This window comes from Pseudophryne corroboree, chromosome 5 (assembly GCF_028390025.1).
Source record: "Pseudophryne corroboree isolate aPseCor3 chromosome 5, aPseCor3.hap2, whole genome shotgun sequence".
Classification (NCBI taxonomy): Eukaryota; Metazoa; Chordata; class Amphibia; order Anura; family Myobatrachidae; genus Pseudophryne; species Pseudophryne corroboree.
In genome coordinates, this window is record NC_086448.1 from 484,732,069 (window position 1) to 484,754,274 (window position 22,206).

General features: G+C 44.0%; 1 protein-coding gene and 1 pseudogene across 2 annotated transcripts in view; both read right to left on the bottom strand.

Moving 5' to 3' along the window:
* Positions 1–22,206, bottom strand: part of LOC134927888 (cadherin-9-like) — a 372,116-nt gene that overhangs the window by 49,024 nt on the left and 300,886 nt on the right. The window lies entirely within an intron of this gene.
* On the bottom strand, positions 4–122 carry LOC134931575 (5S ribosomal RNA; annotated as a pseudogene).

The following is a 22,206-nucleotide window of genomic DNA, read 5'->3' on the forward strand; positions in this document are numbered from 1 at the left end:
GTCTTCCTACTGCACTGGGTATTCCCTAGCGGTCACCCAACTAGGTACTGACCTAGCCCACCTCCGTTTAGCTTCCAAGATCGGACGAGATTGGGCGTGAGCGTAGGGGTATGGTCGTAGGAAGATTTGCCCTGTGCCACTAATGAGAGTGCACTGAAACAGAAAATGGGTTGCCTTCTGAGAAGGGAGTGGAAGAAAATTAAGGGGGAAAATAGAGAAGGATAGATCTTAGGAGCGTGAATCTGCTGTCCTCGTTAGATGGGAGAAACGTGTCTCCTGGGGGACACGTTCACCAGAATCATGGATGAGAGTTCACGGAAAAAAGAAATGGATGAAAAAAGAAAGAGAGAGAGAGGGGGGATTGCATTGGTGTGGAAATCACTGTGATGAATATTGCGATATTGAGCAAGAACCAATCATGCCGTATATATGAAAAAGTTAGAGAATATTAATAATGAGGATATTCGAGCAGGAGGAAATAAGATGTTAAAGGACCTCCTGCGTGTAATCACAGTACCGGCGAAGGACTTGGTGCAAGATCGCACACCACTACTGGTCCTGACTGTGTACCTTAAATTGTACAGTGGGGCGCCAGTGATAATGAAGACTCTAATAATCAATTTTCAACACAATAGGTCATACATCCAAAAACATATTTGGTTATACTAATTTCAGTCTTTAGAACCATATGCAATTTGTCAGAGAAAGATGACATACACAGGACTCAACAGGGTTATAACAGAGTGAAACCATGAAAAAACACACAGTTTGAGATATTTGAAACAGATTTGACTGCGGAACCACACAAAAAATATATATATACCTGAGGATACCTGCATTCATTAAATGAGGGGTTTTACCTGCATCTAACAGTATAAAGATGAAACATCAGAGCTGGTATTGGTAGGGCAAATCATTGTTACAAATCACTTTATGCTTAGTTATAATGCCCCTAGAAAAATCCAATGGCAATGTGCAAAACAGAATCTCACTTAAGCTAGTGATAATTTAAATTAGAGCCAAAACAACAGTTAGTTACTACAGGTGAATATCAAATATTACCCATGCAGTCTTCAGGTAGGAGAGGGGCCCGCAGGAAAGAGGGGAAAACGCGTTTCACCCGGTCACGGGCTTGTTTACTTCCATGGAGCAGCTGGTGTATGCTGAGTTAACCAGATATTTAAAGCCCCTTCCATTAGCTAACGGCCAATGATTGTGGCTGAGGGCGGGATTAAAATAAGCAAGCCCAATGGCTGTATCACACTGGGACAGCTGCTAAATGGTGAGAGGTGGGCAGGTAGATTGACAGGTGGGCGGACGCTATCTTGCCCGTGTTTACCTGTGGTGAGATCAGCGGCCGAATGCGGGATTGACTGTGCGGCATCGTATGAGTGAAACAAGGGTGGAAGTGATACTTTCAACTTCCGCCCTCAGGTGATGTCACACTGTTGCCAGGATACGACCGGCAACACATGGCCTCAAGTATACTGTGAGGGCGGAAGTGTACATATGAACTTCCGCCCCTGTATAATCACGGTGTGTTGCCAGGATACTGTGGGCGAGGTTTTCATTTCTGATAGTGACACCCAAAGGGGGAATTAAATCGTCTGTCAGATGTGAATATGATGCCCCTCAGCCTAGTTTAGGAGGGGTATTGAGCGGCAGCACTACCCAGGAGTGAGTGCTCAGGAAACTTAGTGTGGACAATATCAAAGTTTTTATATTTTATAATTAGATAAGAAAGCAAGGTTATTATGAATAGAGTTATTATAAATAAATAAAAATTCTTAAAAATTAATTGAATGGGTTATTGAATTAAAAACATGTGACAGATTAAAATTAGTGGGCAGGTGTTGAAATAAAATAAAATAAAATGAGCCATGGAAATGCATGGAAAGGTAAAGTGAAGGAGATGAAAGGAATTAAAAGGTTAATAATGAATGGATGGTTGAAACAGATACGAATCTGAGTCTTGTGAATGGGAAGGTGATAGACTGAGCTAAGTGATGTTAGGGGGATATCATACTTCCCATGGGGTAAATACTTATTGTGGAGGCGTGTAGTGCAAAGTGTGAAAGCGCTACAAGGAGAAAGAGGAAGGTTAAAATATATAAAGAGGGAATAAGTGTCAACAAGTTACTGGTGAAGGAGCCACTGTGGGAGCAGTTGAGTGGGTGAGCAAGTGACATGACCAGGAATCTGGTGGGTGAATAATGTGAAAGTGAACCCGATAATGGGTTGAAAAGTGGTGAAAAGGGTGAAGTGTTGTGTGAAATTATAAAATGGTGAAGGGAGGGAGGGGGAGGGGGGGAAGGAGGGGGGAGGGGAAGGAGGGGAAGGGGGGGAAAGGGTTTTGGAAAAGAAAAAAAGAGAAGGAAAAGAGACATGACCAAATTGATTAGTACTATTCAGGAACGTAACTATGTACTGGTTGTATTACCGAAGAAAAAGGGGTCTACAAAAAAACACTATAATTGATATTTTTGTTGAGGCCATCAGGTCTCAAACCCCCCAGCCTGAAGATCCACTCACTCTCTTTCTTTAGTAGTTCTCTGGTGAGGTCACCACCTCTCACTCCTAGGTGAATTTGCTCCAACCCAAATACTTTCAGATCTTTTGGACAGTTTTGGTGATAGGTGTTGTAGTGTCTGGCCACCGTGGTGATTTTCTTCATGAGAGCTAGATCTGTGACGGCATTACGGCAGGAACCCAGATGTTCCAAAGTTCTCTCTTTTAATTTGCGGGTTGTCATTCCTATGTACTTGATCTCACAGCTGCACGTTATACAGTAAATGAGTGCTTGTGTATCGCAGTTGAAAAACTGCTTGATCAGTATGTTTTCACCATATTTGTCCACCACCGAATTGGTTTTCGAGATATGAGGGCACGCTTTGCATTTTCTGCAGGGAAAGGAACCCATTATTCTACTTCGTTCAGATGCATTGCTTATCATGAAGTCTGTTGTCTTTCTTTGTGTTGGAGTATTTTTCACAAAGTGACTTCTCACCAAGTGGTCCTTGATGTTCATGGACCTGCGCCAACTCATGTTGACTTTGGAATCTATGAACGGTGCTAGGTCTGCATCTGATTGCAGAATGGGTAAGTGCTTCTCAATCGCTTGTTTCAGGAGTTTCCATTCGGGACAGAAGGTTCCAATGAACCTAATCTTGGTCTCGTCCGTCTTGGCCTTGGGCTGATGTTGTGAGATCAAACCATCTCTGTTGGTCTGGAGTGCCTTTGCGGGCCCTCTTGAGAGAGCGTTTACTATAGCCCCTCTCTGCAAGGCGATTGATCAAGTCATGACTTTTCATCTTGTAGCTACCTACCTCCGAACAATTACGCCTCAGTCTCAAATTTTCCCCTTTGGGGATGTTCTCTATAGTGGGGGGAAAGTGTGCGCTGGTTTGGAGGAGGATACTGTTCGTGGCGGTCTCTTTTCGATAGAGCTCTGTAGCAATAGTGCCATCACACGCCTTGTAAATCTGTAGATCGAGAAAAGCATGTCACGATCCGGGTATCTGGACGCCATTTCTTACCCATCAGATGCCTCCTAAGGCTGGCTCAGCGCTCCAGGACCGGATCCCATCTGTTATCCTGATGTGTACATTCCTGTATCCTCTCCTGTCACTCTGGGACGCTGTCACAGTAAACGCCATATTACACCTGGCATGGCGTCTCCCGCGGCCTCCGCCGCCGTCCCTGAACTTCTGCATGCAGAGTGTCTGAGTGGCGATTACGTCAGCCGCGGCCTCCGCTGTGTCCGCGTGGTTGGATGTGCATCTGTCAGCCTGGCGCCTCCTGTCTCCGGTGGCCGGCGCCGCCATTACTGTTTTCATTACCACATGGATTACAAACCAAACTTCCCTCCAAGTGTCTGCATGGGCGCAGCCATCTTGGATTCTGTCAGCTGATCATTTCCACCAATCTGTTCTCAGTATTGATAATCTGCATAATTGCCTAGCCAATCCCTTCCTTGCTGCAGGTATAATTACACTGTGCCTGAGCAAGGAAGGCGTCAGTGCTTTGGTTGTCAAACCTAGTTCCTGTTTGTCTCTCTCCTGTGATTGTCTTCCAGGTTCCAGCTCCTGTCTCAAGACTTCCACCATAGAGACCCGCACCAGCATTCCACCTGCGGTGTAGCCTGACTCTCCAATCCATTGTGGATTCATCTGTTTCCAGCTACAACATTACCTGCTTCCAGCTCAGCTTCCAGCAGAGTACAGCTTCCCTTAAAGGGCCGGTGTCCTTTCTACACTTTACCACTCTCCACCGGTATTATTATTTCTCCGCTCTCAAGTTCTACATTTCAGTTCATATTTCATCGCTCCCAAGTTCATTTATTATTTAACTGGTTCCAGCCAGTATCCACTCCGTGCTAACAACAGTCTGGTTCCAGCCAGTATCCACAGCAGCTGTTTTATCTTCAGCAACCCAGCTTTTCCTGGAACACCAGCTGGCACAATCCTGGGTTATCTCCATTGCTACAGTCGGGCCTGGTAAGGACTTTCCATCTAGAAGATCATAAGAACTATCTCACACTACCAGTGCCCTGTGGCTCCTGCCATCCTGTAGTACCCAGGAACTGTATTTATTCTTTGCTGACTTTTACGTTTTCGTTTACTGCTGCTGTGTTGCGGAGTTGTCATAATAAACATCATTGACTTTTATCCAAGTTGCCGTGGTCACGCCTTCGGGCAGTTATTATTCATGTTACTTACATGTCCAGGGGTCTGATACAACCTCCCAGGTTCCGGTACATCTCAGCCCCTACAACTGAGGCTGCCTCCCGTCAGCTCAGGCCCTCAGTTGTGACAAAGCAACCCTATCTTTGCTGATCGAATGTGTCAGATTGATGTTCTGGTTAACTAAGCATACACCAGCTGCTCCATGGAAGTGAACAAACCCGTGACCGCGTGAAACGCATTTTCCCCTCTTTCCTGCGGGCCCCTCTCCTACCTGAAGACTGCATGGGTTATATTTGACATTCACCTGTAGTAACTAACTGTTGTTTTGGCTCTAATTTAAATTATCACTAGCTTAAGTGAGATTCTGTTTTGCACATTGCCATTGGATTTTTCTAGGGGCATTATAACTAAGCATAAAGTGATTTGTAACAATGATTTGCCCTACCAATACCAGCTCTGATGTTTCATCTTTATACTGTTAGATGCAGGTAAAACCCCTCATTTAATGAATGCAGGTATCCTCAGGAATATATATATTTTTTGTGTGGTACCGCAGTCAAATCTGTTTCAAATATCTCAAACTGTGTGTTTTTTCATGGTTTCACTCTGTTATAACCCTGTTGAGTCCTGTGTATGTCATCTTTCTCTGACAAATTGCATATGGTTCTAAAGACTGAAATTAGTATAACCAAATATGTTTTTGGATGTATGACCTATTGTGTTGAAAATTGATTATTAGAGTCTTCATTATCACTGGCGCCCCACTGTACAATTTAAGGTACACAGTCAGGACCAGTAGTGGTGTGCGATCTTGCACCAAGTCCTTCGCTGGTACTGCAATTACATGCAGGGGGCCCTTTAATATCTTATTTCCTCCTGCTCGAATATCCTCATTATTAATATTCTCTAACTTTTTCATATATACGGCATGATTGGTTCTTGCTCAATATCGCAATATTCATCACACTGATTTCCACACCAATGCAATCCCCTCTATCTCTCTCTTTCTTTTTTCATCCATTTCTTTTTTCCGTGAACTCTCATCCATGATTCTGGTGAACGTGTCCCCCAGGAGACACGTTTCTCCCGTCTAACGAGGACAGCAGATTCACGCTCCTAAGATCTATCCTTCTCTTTTTCCCCCCATATTTTTCTTCCACTCCCTTCTCAGAAGGCAACCCATTTTCTGTTTCTACGCTCACGCCCAATCTCGTCCGATCTTGGAAGCTAAACGGAGGTGGGCTAGGTCAGTACCTAGTTGGGCGACCTCTAGGGAATACCCAGTGCAGTAGGAAGACTGCATTCCCTGTGAGATAACACTAATAGCAGGATCACCACTTTCACTCATTCTGATTACTTCACTGTGTCCAGATCTCACCCTTGTTCATCGTATGCAATTTTCTCTAAGACAGATTCGAATTATCAGGGCTTGATCTCAGTCAGGGGGTGTTCCCTCGCTTGAAATCATCCCTATTTAGGGCTTTATCAATACAAACACAGTTTGTACAGATTTTTGGCAGACGGAAGCAGCATGGTATGTAGCTATCTTCCAATATGCATTTATCCAAGCATAAACAAGATCTAAACATTCCGAAATTTCTTTTAGGGAATACTTGTCTCATTTTTGGAATGCCAATATTCATTTATGTTAAATTTCATCACTGATTTTTGTTTTGTGCTGAGTTCCCATTTATTTTAAGAGCAGAAATAAAGAATTGATTATTTATTATACACATCACTAATCATTAGACACTACGATACAACAAGAGTGCGCCCCAACAAGAGTCATACTTTTTCTTTCTTTGTCACATTTTGCCTTCTCTTTTACTCTGGGTGCACCGCCACATGGACAGATGGGAATAATGAATATTTAATATTACTGTCCGATTTTTGGTTTAAGTATCATCATCTCATATATATCTAATCAGGCCGGTGCAGGACAAACCTCCCCTTTTTTTGAAACATCCATCTAGGAGTGGCACTGCAGTGTCAGACAGGATGGCACTTCAAAAAATAGTCCCCAAACAGCACATGATGCAAAGAAAAAAAGAGGTGCACCAAGGTCGCTGGATGGCTAAGCTAAGTGACCCAAGTGGCCGACACAAACACCTGGCCCATCTAGGAGTGGCACTGCAGTGTTAGACAGGATGGCAGATTAAAAAAATAGTCCCCAAACAGCACATGATGCAGAGAAAAAAAAAGTGGTGAACCAAGGTCGCTGGATGGCTAAGCTAAGCTACCCTAGTGGCCGACACAAACACCTGAAAATGCTGATTTATATACAGGAATGAAAAGCTATACCTTATACACACTTTAAATACACTTTACCATGTGGCCGCTGTGGCCGCTAAATTTAATACACACTCTACGCACCTTTTACGCTGTTAACGTACAGAGTCCCGTATCGTGCACGGACTTTGCGTACAAATACCACGCTGACGGTACAAAGTACACACAGCGCATACACACCCAATGAATACACTTTAAACCTTATGCAGCAATGCAGTGCGATGCTATTACACTTTAAACCTGTCAAAGTCGAAAAATATTCCAGTACACACATCACGTACTAACCACACACACATGCCCGCTGCGCGTGCACTTGTTCCGCCGTGCGTGCACATATCCGCAATTTGCGTATGGTCGCTCCCGCGGTCCTGCGCGTGGTATGGGTATTTACGGCGGAGTTTGTGAGCGCATAGAGGGTTATCAAAACATTACATATTTAATCCAAATAGTGCACTTTGTACAAATATCAACAGTTTAAATGATTCCAGGACTAAGGGATTCACCTTTTCCTGATAGGAAGGGACAGACTAAGGTTATAAGGTGATGTCTGGTATCCAGCTGTAGGGCATTTTAAGGGTAACATTACGATGTTGGTTAGAGGAAGATCACATGTTCCTGCGTATAGTTATGTGCAGAAGTAGAATATAGATATAAACTGTATTTACTGTATATTATGTATGCGGCGGGAATCCAGAGGAGACCACCCACAAGAGCAGTTGAGAAAGACATCGCCCACCTTTTCAAATCAACCTATGACCTCTCCTGTAATGTAAAGATGCATCTCTGTGTCCAATGGACAAAGGGATTACAGTATCCATTGTATTGCTTTTGGAAGTAGTGTATAAAAAGCCTGTTGCTGCCTGGTCGGTCAGAAGACTCTTAACGCTATCTACCTGATAAGCGGAGGACTGGACCAGGAAGCGCATGTGAATATTCTCACGTATGTACATTGACTGTAGCCATTTACTCTGTTGTATTGTAGTGTATAAATTGTATTGTTATCCCCTTCCAGATATATACGCTGAGGTGTCGGAGCCCAGTGTTTAACTACAAATCGGTGTTGTGTCCTCCTTTCCCTGCTAGGGTTTAAAGTGTATTACATTACCTAACTGTATAAGGTTTAAAAGTGTATTGATAAGGTGTGTACGCGCTGCGAGTACTTTGTACCGTCAGCGCTGCATAAGGTTTAAGGTGTAACATCATTGCAGTGCTTTGCTGCATAAGGTTTAGAGTGTAATAATATCATTGCATTGCATTACTAATAAGGTTTAAAGTATATCAAGAGTGTGTGCGCGCTGTGTGTACTTTGAACCCCCAGCTCGGCGTTTGTACGCTAAGTCCATACACGGTACGGGACTCTGTACGCAAATAGCATACAAAGTACGTAGAATGTATATTAAGTCTAGCGGCCGCAGCGGCTCCATGGTATAAGTGTGTTTAAAGGTATAGCTTTATGGTTTAAGATAAAATAGACATTATCAATTGGGGGCATCTACCGGTTTTTCCTCATACCCGCAGCCTAGCAGGTTAAAGCAGACTTTATCTATCAGCAAAGGGCAGAAGGGTATCCTACGTGAACCTTTTCCTGGCCGTAGAATACACTGGAAACCCTAAGTTATTGCTGATTAGATGGTGTCTGCTCTGCATGGTTTGTAGGGATGCTGGTGGGACCCGTAAAGTAAATACGCAAAGCTATTTTAAAAATCTGAATTTCTATTTGGCGCCAAATGCGCACACAACACAAGCATACACCTGTACTTTGTATTTGTATACCCGCTCACATTGTTGCCATAAATACTGATTACTAGATTCATTTAGACCTGTACGGAGAAATTTGTTGCTATTTAGTTAAAATATAGACTAAATATTAAGGAAGTAAACGTAAAACACAAATACAGTCTGGCCTAGTTAAACAGGTTTATACAGAAAGAAACTGTGTTGTGTTAAGTAAACGATTATAGGTAATATTGCTTACATTTATAGAAGTGTGGGATTTGTACTATTGCGGACGTACGGTTTTTGTACACATGTCTCGTACAGAGTACGGGACTGCGTACGCAACGTAAAGACATACGCACGGTCGCGTGTTTACGCAACGTGCGTAAGGGTACGACCGCTAAGTACAAATTACACAATAGCATTGTTTAGTTTAGTGGCGGAACAGTAGCCACGCTACGATAGCACAAATTGCTCGGTTTCCAAAAAAAAAAAAAAAATAGTTTAAATAAAACCTTTTTTACTGTATTACCTCTGGTACTAAGGCTGTTTATCTGAATGAAAGTTAATTTTCTGTACAGAAAAACCAAAGTGTATTTGAGTGAACGAACGTGAGTGTGCAAACATAATAAAGGTTTTGTGGACCCAGGGAATTCGGGATCCCATAGAAGTGGTACACCAGGTGAGTGGAAACCTGATAGCGTGAGAATAGCTGGCTCACTTTTCTAGAGATTGAAGTACAAAGGAGCAAGGTAGCAGAGTACTGCGGCCTAAGAGGTCAGCGAGGTTTAGAGTACCGCAGCCCAGGGGGTTAGCGAGGTTGACCCATATAGGCCAGTTTTTGATACGCTCCGGCTGAGGTTTCGCAGCCTGAACAAAAGATTCCATTGGTCGTACGGCGGATAAGTAACAAGTACCTATACGCTGTGCGATTGGACCGCGCATTCGTGGGTGCAATAGTTAGCGCAACGTGATACTCTTTTTACGAGCTTTGCGTAAAATTGCGGGATCATTAGCGCTGAATATAGCATACGCAAGCGTGATTTGTGTATAATAAATGTTTAGGGAGTTTTCGCTGGTCTCACTCAGGAACTCTCCAACAACCAATATTTACTGGAAAGGTTAAGTCACTCCCAGAAACTTCCAGTGAATAGAGGTTACACAGGGCCCTAGGTTGGGTACATACCTTCGCTAACGACAGTGTATGGTAGTATTGGCCAACGTGGGTGGTGAGTGGGTGAAAGCACTCGGAGGACTTTCACCGTAGCCTTATATTGAGTATTTTGGTTATTTTTGTGGGATTATCCAAATTTACTATACCTGCAAAATATGGGGGCCAGTTGCTCAAGTAAGGGATGGTCAACCAGGGTTCAGGTTGACATTCCGTGGCCCAGGGGGTACGGCTAGGTACATAATGTGTGAGAAGCATGGACCACACACTGAAGTTTTTTGCAATGAATGTGAACGTATGTCTGCGGAAGATAGGGAACCATTCCCTAAGGTAGGCAGTTTTGAACCAGAGGTATTGCAGAATTTAAGGATTAAGATATGTCTGATAAAATCCCGAAAGCAAAGGGTCAGACACACAAACTGTTCAAATTTATGGCAGCAAGAGGGCGATATGCAAAGGGAACTAGCTTACGCAGCAGGTTCCAAACCTAGCAGGAAAATGATGGCAACCGCACCACCACCACCGTTTATTGTAGGGGAGAAAGTGGCTACAGACAATGGCATATTGGTATCTGATAAGAGTATAGTTGATAAATGTACTAATGCTAACCCGTGCAAGTTGTATCCCATTTTAAACTTTCCTCAGAACTGCGAGCAAGAAGATGAGCCCAGCACGATATCGGCACTCTCTCTAGCAGCCACCATACAGAACACTCAGGTGGGCACGGCCCAACCAGTAAGATCAGTTGTAAGGCCCCCTAGCGGAGGGATAGGTGAGGTCGTGTCCACAGGTAACGACGGTACCATACATTATGCAGAGACAATAGCACCTCAGATTGTGGAGTCAACTCAGAATGATGTAATTGAATTAAATCCTGTCAGGGTGATCGCAGTCCCCAATGGGAATACTGACGCTCAGGGAGTCACTCCATCAGGAACATTGCTATGCATTGTCCTTGGTCCCGGACAGAATTGAGGACAGTTATGTCTGAATTTCCCAATCTCAGAAAGGATCTAGTTGCATGCCAGAGGTTTATTAAAGAATTAGGTAACGCCACCGAACCCACAAACAAAGATTGGCGAGGAGTGCTACGGATATGTTTACCCTCCTATATCGACCAGCGAAATTCATTACTGATTGTAAATTAGACGCAGAAGTACCTCTCACTGATGAGTACACTCAGGAGAATGTACGACAGATCAATCTGCAATTAGGAGTATATTTCCCTACTGTTGTCAAATGGAATAAAATCTTTTCCATAAGACAAAAAGAAGGTGAAGCGGCATCTGAATATTTCCATCAAGCACAGCAGGAAATGGCTAGATACACTGGGGTCGAGGACATTAAGGAAAATGTGCATCACAGGGAGGTAGCTGTGTCAGTATTAATGGACGGGTTAAAAGAGATATTAAGAACAAGGGTACAAACATCTCTACCTAACTGGAGAGGTATCTCGGTGGCTGCATTAAAAGAGTCCGCTATCGAGCACGATCGGAACTTCAATAAGCACAGGGAGTCACAGGGTGATAAGCTGATGACAGTAAGTATAAATGCCCTTACAACCAAACCACATTAGCCAAAACCCCAGACCCCTGATGGTAAGTCGCATGTAGTAGTATGTTATAACTGCCGGAAGGAAGGACATTTTGCACGGAACTGTAGTTATAAAGGCACACATAAGCTATATCGACCCCCTAGACCAGGATATGAACCACATTATAATACACATAATAGGGATCAGGGATCGCATAGGAGAAGTTACAAACCACACGCAGGGGAAACAAGAAAGCACCCACCAAGGAGGGACTGGCAGACCTCTAAAAATTCTCAGCTACCCTCCTCACATATTGTAGCTGCCAGCGTGCTGCGGGAGGGTCACAATATAAAATAGGGGTTGGGCCACACCTGTGGTCTGCAGCCAGTGATGTTGATTGCTAGCCTTGGTAGTGAACCTGAGGTCACAGTTGATGTAGCTGGTAGATCACTACCTTTTCTTGTAGATACAGGGGCGGCCAGGTCAGTGTAAAATTCAACGGTAGGTATGAAAACCACGGGTAAAACAATTTCGGCAATGGGAGTAACAGGAGTAGTACACTAATACCCTTTGAGTAGACCTGCGGAGATTACGATTGGGCCTTTGCAGACCAAGCATTCCTTTTTGTTAGCTGCATCGGCTCCGACTAATCTACTTGGGAGAGATCTATTGTGTAAAATGGGGTGTGTCATATATTGTACTCCTGAGGTTGTATTCCTGGATATACCCGAGAATCACGTTCAGGAAGTGCAGGCTATGTTAGACACCCCACAAAGGCTAATGTCATACTCTGCTGGTATAGACAGGTGTCCATCCAAGGTAGAGGAAATGATCTCACAAATACCGGGATCCCTCTGTACCAAAGATGGACAAGACACTGGATTGATGGCGAAAGTAGCTCCCGTAGTAGTGCAAATAAAAGATGGTAGGATAGCTCCAAAAATCCCACAGTATCCTCTGAAGCCAGAGGTGGAATTAGGAGTGTACCCAGTCATAGAGCGCTTGCTACAACAGGGCATCCTAGTTAGGACGTCCAGCACTGCCAATAGTCCCATCTTCCATGTGAAAAAGAGTGGGGGGAGGGGTTACAGGCTAGTGCAGGAACTAAGAGGGATAAACAAGATAGTTGAGAGACAATTCCCAGTAGTGCCAAATCCAGCTGTCATCCTCATGCAAATTCCCCCTACTGCAAAATTTTTCACTGTCATTGACCTCTGTTCTGCTTTCTTTTCTGTCCCTCTGCACCCTGACAGCCAATACCTGTTTACATTCACATACAGGGGAGTACAGTACACCTGGACTCTCTACCCCAAGGTTTCATTGACAGCCCAAGTATTTTCTCCCAGGCTCTGCATGACTGTTTACAATCCTTTCAACCTGAGAGCGGATCAGATTAATACAGTGTGTAGATGACTTACTGCTGTATTCTGATTCACTTGAATCGTCCTTGAAAGACACGAAACAGCTTCTGTTTCATCTTTCCAATACGGGATACAAGGTTTCAAAAGATAAGTTGCAGTTGTGCCAGACTAGGGTAAAATATTTGGGACATTGCTTGATGCGAGGCCTTAGACACCTTACCACTGATAGAATACAGGTGATTCGCAACATGACTCTGCCACAAACCCAGCAACAGATCCGCACTTTTCTTGGAATGTGTGGGTACTACCAAAACTGGATCACAGGGTTCTCCATACTGGCTTTACCTTTGCAAGAAATGGTCTCTTCAAACAAACCAGATCGGATCTCGCACACAGATGAGTCCAAACTGGCATTTGAGAGACTCAAACAGTGCCTATCACAGGCACCTGCATTAGGCATGCCAGATTATGGGAAACCCTTTGAACTGTACGGTACGGAAAGTGCTGGGTGTGCGGCAGGTGTCCTAACCCAGAGACATGGTGATGCCAGCAGGCTGGTAGCTTACTACAGTGCACAGTTGGACACCCTAGCGCGGTCTCTCCCCACATGCTTGCGAAGTGTTGCAGCGATATCATTGCTAGTGAGTAAAAGCGAAGACGTAGTGTTAGGACTCAACCTGACAGTCCATATGCCTCATGCAGTATCAGCCTTACTGAACTCCGCCCGAACCAGACATGTCTCATCAGCGCGGTTTACAAGGTGGGAATTAGCACTAATGGCCCCTGTAAACATCACCATAAAGAGATGCAGCGCACTAAATCCTGCAACTTATCTGCCGGGTGTGCCTGGACAGGCACAAAGGGTGGAGGATGAGAATGATGGTGAAGGAGGATTTAGTGCAGATACTGACACGCATGATTGTATGGAATATCTGAACCAGACTTTCACTGCAAGACCCGACATTAGTGACAACCCACTGGAAGGCGTAGATTTTACCTTTTACACTGACGGTAGTTGCCACAGACAGACGGACTCGGGAGACTTGTGTACTGGATACGCAGTCATAGATGACAGAGGTATCATAGAAGCTGAACCCCTGGGCCCACCGCACTCAGCACAAGTTGCTGAGCTGGTCGCCCTAACCAGAGAGTGTGAATTGGCCAAGGGTAAGTCAGCCAATATATATACAGATTCTAGGTATGCCTTTGGAGTAGTGCATGATTTCGGGGCCCTATGGCGCCTCAGAAATTTCATGACGGCAGCTGGCACACCTGTAGCGCATGCATCCCACATTAAAAGGCTTCTAACAGCGATACAAGAACCAGACAGAGTGGCTGTTATCAAGTGTAAAGCACATACTTACAACCAAGATCCAATCTCACTTGGTAACAGCCGGGCAGACAAAGCTACTAAATCAGCAGCCAGCACCCCCATACAAACAGATATCACATCACTGATGATATTCAACACCATCAACACACAAAACTTAAGTGAAATGCAAAATTTGTGTTCTCCACAGGAAAAGGCGGTCTGGAGGTCAAAGGGATATGGCCAGGAGTCCTCAGGACTCTGGACAGATGGACAGGGTAAGCCAGTGGCCCCCAGAGCATATCTTTCAAGCTTAGCTGAGGTGGCACATGGTCTGACTCATCTGGGTAAAGAGGGTATGTGTAAGCTGGTGAGAGCCTACTGGTGTGCGCCAGGATTCTCTTCTCATGCGGGTAAGAGAGCAATGATATGTCTTATTTGCTTGAGGAAGAATATTGGAAAGTCAATACCAACAGAACCATCCCATATCCCGCTGACAGACGGCCCTTTTCAGGTAATACAGATTGATTTCATACAGTTACCACCCTGTAGGAATTTAAAATATGTGTTAGTCTGTATTGATGTGTTTTCCAACTGGGTAGAAGAGTTCCCTGCTGCCACAAATACTGCTACGTTCACTGCAAAGAAAATTGTGCAGGAATTTGTGTGTAGATATGGTATCCCTAGAATAATTGAAAGCGATAGGGGTACCCATTTTTTTACAGGTGAAGTCTTTCAGGTTATGTGCAAGCTGATGGGAATTAATAGCAAGCTGCACACTCCGTACCGCCCACAGGCGAGTGCGAAGGTGGAGAGAGTAAACAGCACTATTAAGAATAAGCTGAGCAAAGTGATGTCTGAAACTGGATTGTTGTGGCCAGAAGCTTTGCTACTAGTATTGTACAGCATCAGAACCACTACCAGGCCCCCCCTTAACCTATCACCCTTTGAAAATCTTTTTGGTGGACAGCCCCATGTAATGATAGACCCCCAGGATGATTTGAAATGCAATAACGAAGTGACTGTAAAATATTTGGTTAAGATGAGCCAACAGCTGAGGAATCAAAACAAAAATCTAAAGCTGGTGATTCCTGACCTACCAAACAGTAATTGTCATGACATTGAACCGGGGGATTATGTAATGATTAAAAATTTTCTACGCTCAGGTTGCCTCATTGACAGGTGGGAAGGACCGTACCAAGTCTTACTAACCAGCACGACAGCGTTAAAGGTTGCCGAAAGAGAGACTTGGGTCCACTCGTCCCACTGTAAGAAGGTCGCTGACCCAGAGAGAACCCGAGACAAAGAGCAGAGTGTAGAGAACATCGCATCACTGAAGTGTCTGTTCCGGGAAGGTTGAGAGGCAGGACTGTTGTCACGGCACCTGAGCGCGGAGAACAACAAGACCAGAGGCGGTTGTCGTACCAGTTTTTCTTTTTTATTATTTTCTCCATCTCCCACTGCCCTCCTTCTCTCCTTCCCTTTTCCTCCCCCTTCTTGTTTCCTTTCTCTTCCCTTAACAAGATGGACTTACCCCAAGAGACTGCGTTCCGGGTTTTGCTGTTGACCCTGTTGTTGACCAGAACAGTCTGTTTCGGTGAGAGTCCCAGAGAGGTCGAGAAAGGATCTGGAATGGGTTCTGATGGCGAGGACTGATTTGTAGAATTCCAAGAACAACACATCACTCGAGCAAAGGCGAGTATCAGAAAACGATCTGGTAGTCAGGGATCTCGGAGGCACTGTGAAGGGTTATTGGCTGAGGAAAATTGCATTTGTAAAAATTGTGAGAACATAGTTGAGGATGGGTGCATCCAGAGATGTCAGTCCAGCCTTAATATCAACATGGACCGTTATCCATTGAGTGATTACCACTCCCTAGTGGTTAAGGTTTTAAACCAAACAGAATGCTGGCTGTGCTCACAAGTACCTCAAGGTCAGAGCAAGTCAGGATTAGTACCGTACCCTTTAGCAATAGATGAGGTACTCGAATTACGGGGTGGGAGACCGGTGGACAAGAAATTTAATATTTCTAGGCCCCCTAGTTTGAAGCTCCACCAGTATCATGTAGATAGATACTTACTATGCTTCAACATTTCCAATTTCCGAAAACCAGGAAATTGGGAGGTGACATGGAATAACCAGACCATGGCCTTTTCGCATAGAGCTGATAAGATACCCATAGACTCGCAACTTGTACGCCAAATAGCCAACAGTGGAAGGTATTTTCGGTATAGGTATACTCGACGAAGCAAGACCATGTGGGTTGGAGAAATATCACCAGGGTACTGTGCTCATATCATCCAGCCCGAACTTGTTCTGAGCAGATGGGAGAACTAGGGATTGCGTTTTTCACTTGGAAAGTTTGTAATATGGTAATGTCATATTCTGTCCCATATGTTCTCCCTGATGATGCCTATTTCATATGTGGGAGGAAGGCATATAAGTGGCTTGCCCCAAACTCAGAGGGATTGTGTTATGTTGGAAGTGTGTTGCCAGAGGTCATGACCATAACCCATGATAAGATGTAAGATGTTCACTGCAGTGCTCAGGCTCCTTATACTCATACTCACTATGAACACATCGTTAAGAGACATCTCATAGATAGGACAGAGCAAGTAGCCTCTGATTTGATCCACGAATCCACCGGGATTCAATTCCTTCTTGCATTAGACATCACCCGTACTGCCAGAGGAATTATAAATTATAGGTATATCCATGCGCTAGCGAACTTGATAGATAATATCACTGATAGGTATGACGACACCTTCGGGTAGGGAGTTGCAAGCTTACAATACAGAACTGATCCAGCATAGGATGGTCCTCAATTATATCACTGCCGTGACGGGTGGGTACTGTGTCACTTTGGCAACTAAATATGGTGTGAAGTGCTGCACGTATATTACAAACAGCACTGATGACCCAACCGAGATCATCGATCAAAAGATGGACGATATCTTGCAGTTGAAGTGGGAGTTCCGAAGGAGACACAACCTTACCCTGACTGCTGTGAGTAATGAACTGACCGGCTGGGTCTCATGGTTGAACCCACGAAATTGGTTCTCAGGTTTAGGAGAGTGGGCTCAAAATGTTATTATGAGTGTAGGGAAGTTTCTCCTTTGTATCCTGGGAGTCGTCATAATTATTGGTTTGATATTTAGGTGTGTTCGAATTTTAACGCGGCGCAAGCACGGCACAAAATTGATGAGTTTAAGGAGCGGGGGCATTGTTACAGCAGCAGATTTAATTTACGACCCATCCATAGAGACAATGTTATGATAAGGATTGCAAATGAATTCCATGGCCCGTTTTCTTTCACCCGTTTTTCCTTTGTCTCCCCCTTTGCCCAGATACATCGATCCGGAAAAGACATCGACTACACCCAAGAATGATTACGAAAATGTTATGTGAATGTATTTAAGATATGTGTCTTATCTTCATCACTACAACCTTCAGTTAGTGACACACATAGTCGACAGGTGATATCCACATATATTAGCACTCACATATGTTTCCCCTCTAAGTATCATCAACTAAATGTGCACCCCATTTGTTGGAACAAGAAGCCGAAAAGAGCTCGGTAGTGTTTGTTGGCCCACTTACAGACCCTTAATACGGGATAAGAAGGATTTAATGTATACTTCGCAATACCTCGAAGCTTATCTAGAACATATACGTCACGATGATACATGCCCCTCAGACATGGATTCATACATACATGCTTTTACTATCCCACTAGGTCATACATTTCCCGCCTACACTTCTTCTCCTACCATCCAATCATCTGTAGATATTGTATTATATATTTTTCTGTTTAGTGTTTAGATAGTGGCAGTTATTGTTGACTGCCAAAGGATGGACTGTCAAAATTGAAAAATATTCCAGTACACACATCACGTACTAACCACACACACATGCCCGCTGCGTGTGCACTTGTTCCGCCGTGCGTGCACATATCCGCAATTTGCATATGGTCGCTCCCGCGGTCCTGCGCGTGGTATGGGTATTTATGGCGGAGTTTGTGAGCGCATAGAGGGTTATCAAAACATTACATATTTAATCCAAATAGTGCACATTGTACACATAGCCCCCCTGCACCACATCAGCAAGTATCAACAGTTTAAATTATTCCAGGACTAAGGGATTTGCCTTTTCCTGATAGGAAGGGACAGACTAAGGTTATAAGGTGATGTCTGGTATCCAGCTGTAGGGCATTTTAAGGGTAACATTCCGGTGTTGGTTAGAGGAAGATCGCATATTCCTACGTATAGGTATGTGCAGAAGTAGAATATAGATATAAACTGTATTTACTGTATATTATGTATGCGGCGGGAATCCAGAGGAGACCACCCACAAGAGCAGTTGAGAAAGACATCGCTCATCTTTTGAAATCAACCTATGACCTCTCCTGTAATGTAAAGATGCATCTCTGTGTCCAATGGACAAAGGGATTACAGTATCCATTGTATTGCTTTTGGAAGTAGTGTATAAAAAGCCTGTTGCTGCCTGGCCGGTCAGAAGACTCTTAACGCTATCTACCTGATTAGCGGAGGACTGGACCAGGAAGCGCATGCAAATATTCTCACGTATGTACATTGACTGTAGCCATTTACTCTGTTGTATTGTAGTGTATAAATTGTATTGTTATCCCCTTCCAGATATATACGCTGAGGTGTCGGAGCCCAGTGTTTAACTACAAATCGGTGTTGTGTCCTCTTTTCCCTGCTAGGGTTTAAAGCGTATTACATTACCTAACTGTATAAGGTTTAAAAGTGTATTGATAAGGTGTGTACGCGCTGCGGGTACTTTGTACCGTCAGCGCTGCATAAGGTTTAAGGTGTAACATCATTGCAGTGCTTTGCTGCATAAGGTTTAGAGTGTAATAATATCATTGCATTGCATTACTAATAAGGTTTAAAGTATATCAAGAGTGTGTGCGCGCTGTGTGTACTTTTTACCCCAAGCGCGGCATTTGTACGCTAAGTCCGTACACTGTACGGGACTCTGTACGCAAATAGCGTACAAAGTGCGTAGAGTGTATATTAAGTCTAGCGGCCACAGCGGCTCCATGGTAAAAGTGTGTTTAAAGGTATAGCTTTATGGTTTAAGATAATATCAACATTATCAAACCTTAGCAGGAAAAGAAAGACATGACACCAGTCTGTAGTTAAACCACTGGGTTCCGACACCACAGCGTATTATTGCTGAAAGGGGGTTACAATATAAACAATACAACAGGACAATGGCTACATTCAATGGTACATACGTGATTGGATTCGCCGCGCTACCCGGTCCGGTCCTCGGTCATCTAATAGATAACTTTGTGAGTCTTGTGTCTGACCAGGCCTGCTGCAGGCTCTCTTTATACAATTCATCAAAAACATAACACAATGGATACTGTAATCTCTTTGTCCATTGGACACAGGGATGGTCATTTACAGTACAGGAGAGGTCATAGGTCGGTTTGAATAGGTAGGCGATGTCTGTTCCAACTGCTCTTGTGGGTGGTCTCCTCTGGATTCCCGCTGCATACATAATGTACAGTAAATACAGTTTATATCTATATTCTGCTCCTGCATATAACTATCCACAGGAACGTGCAATCTTTCTCAAACCAACACCGGAATGTTACCCTTAAAATACCCTTCAGCTGGATACCAAACACCACCTTATAACCTTGTTCTGTCCCCTCCTATTCTGTAAAGGTGAATCCCTTTGTTCTGTTACCATTTAAACTGCTGTTACTTTCTGATGTGGTGCAGGGAGACTATGTGTACATTGTGCACTGTTTGGTTTAAATATGTAATGTGTTTTGATAGCCTTCCATGCGTTCATAAACTCTACCGTAAATACTCATACCACGCGCTAATGCGCAGGACCGCGGGAGCGACCATACGCAAATTGTGGATATGCGCACACACGGCAGAACAAGTACACGCGCGGTAACCATCTGAGTGTAGTTTGTACGTGATGTGTGTACAGCAATATTTTTCGACTTTGACAGTCCACCCTTTGGCAGTCACCAATAACTGCCACTATCTAATCACTAAACAGAAAAATATCTATACAATATCTACAGAAGTTTTGGAAGGTCGGGGGAGAGTTGTAGGTTGGAAATGTATGACCTAGTGGGATAGTAGAAAGCATGTATGTATGAATCCATGTCTGAGGGGCATATATCATCGTGCCGTATATGTTCTAAATAAGCTTCGAGGTATTGCGAAATATACATTAGATCCTTCTCATCCCGTATTAAGGGTCTGTAAATGGGCCAACAAACACTACCGAGCTCTTTTTCAGCTTCTTGTTAAAACAAATGGGGTGCACATTTAATTGATGATACATGGAGGGGGAAACATAAGTGAGTGCTAGTATATGTGGATATCACCTGTCAACTATGTGTGCTGTTATCTGGAGGTTGCAGAGATTAAGATAAGACACATATCTAAAATACATTCACATAAACATTTTGGGTAGGGCTGATGTCTTTTCCGGATGGATATATCTGGGCAGAGGGGGAAACAAAAGAAAAACGGGTGAAAGAAACAGACCATGAAATTCATTTGCAATCCTTATCATAATACTTTCTCTATGGATGGGTCATAAATTAAATCTGCTGCTATAACAGCGCCCTCGCTCCTTAGACTCATCAACTTTGTGCTGTGCTTGCGCCGCGTCAGAATTGGAACACACCTAAATATCGAACCAATAATTATGACGACTCCCAGGATACAAAGGAGAAGCTTCCCTACACTCATAATAACATTTTGAGCCCATTCTCCTAAACCTGAGAACCAATTTCGTGGGTTCAACCATGAGACCCAGCCGGTCAGTTCATTACTCACAGTCACTAAGGTAAGGTTGTGCTTCCTCCTGAACTCCCACTTCAACTGCAAGATATCGTCCATCTTTTGATCGACGATCTCCGTGGGGTCGTCAGTGCTGTTTGTAATATACGTACAGCACTTCACACCATATTGAGTTGCCAGAGTAACACAGTACCCACCTGTCACGGCTGTGATATAATTAAGGACCATCCTGTGCTGAATCAGTTCCTTCTTGTAAGCTTGTAACGCCCTTCCCGTATACCTGAAGGTGTCGTCATACATCTCAGTGATATTATCTATCAAGTTCGCTAGCGCACGGATATACCTATAATTTATAATTCCTCTGGCAGTACGGGTGATGTCTAAAGCGAGAAAGAATTGAATCCCGGTGGATTCGTGGATCAAATCAGAGGCTGCGTGCTCTGTCCTATCTATGAGGTGTCTCTTGATGATGTGTTCATAGTGAGTATGAGTATAAGGAGCCTGAGCACTGCGGTGAACGTCATTCATCTTATCATGGGTTATGGTCATGACCTCTGGCAGTACTCTCCCAATATAACACAATCCCTCTGAGCTCGGGACAAGCCACTTGTACGCCTTCCTCCCACATATGAAATAGGCATCATCTGGGAGAACATATGGGACAAAATATAACATCACAATATTACAAACTTTCCAAGTGAAGAAACCAATCCCTAGTTCTCCCATCTGCTCAGTACAAGTATCGGGCTGGATGATATGAGCACAATACCCTGGTGATATTTTTCCAACCCACATGGTCTTGCTTCCACGAGTATACCTATACCGAAAATACCTGCCACTGTTGTCTATGTGCCGTACAAGTTTAGAGTCTATGGGTACCCTATCAGCTCTGTGTGAAAAGGTCATTATCTGGTTATTCCACGTCACTTCTCAATTTCCCGGTTTTCGGTAATTGGAAATATTAAAACACAATAAGGACCTGTCTACATGATACTGGTGGAGCTTCAAACTAGGGGGCCTAGAGATATTGAATTTCTTGTCCACCGGTCTCCCACCCCATAATTCGAGTACCTCATCTATTGCTAAAGGGTACGGTACTAATCCTGACTTGCTCTGACCTTGAGGTACCTGTGAGCATACCCAGCATTCTGTCTGGTTTAAGACCTTACCCACTAGTGAGTGGTAATCACTCAGCGGATGATGGTCCATGTCGATATTAAGGTTGGACTGATATCTCTGGATGCACCCATCCTCAACTATGTTCTCACAATTCCTACAAATACAATATTCATCAGACAATAACACCTCACAGTGCCTCCGAGCTCCCTGACTACC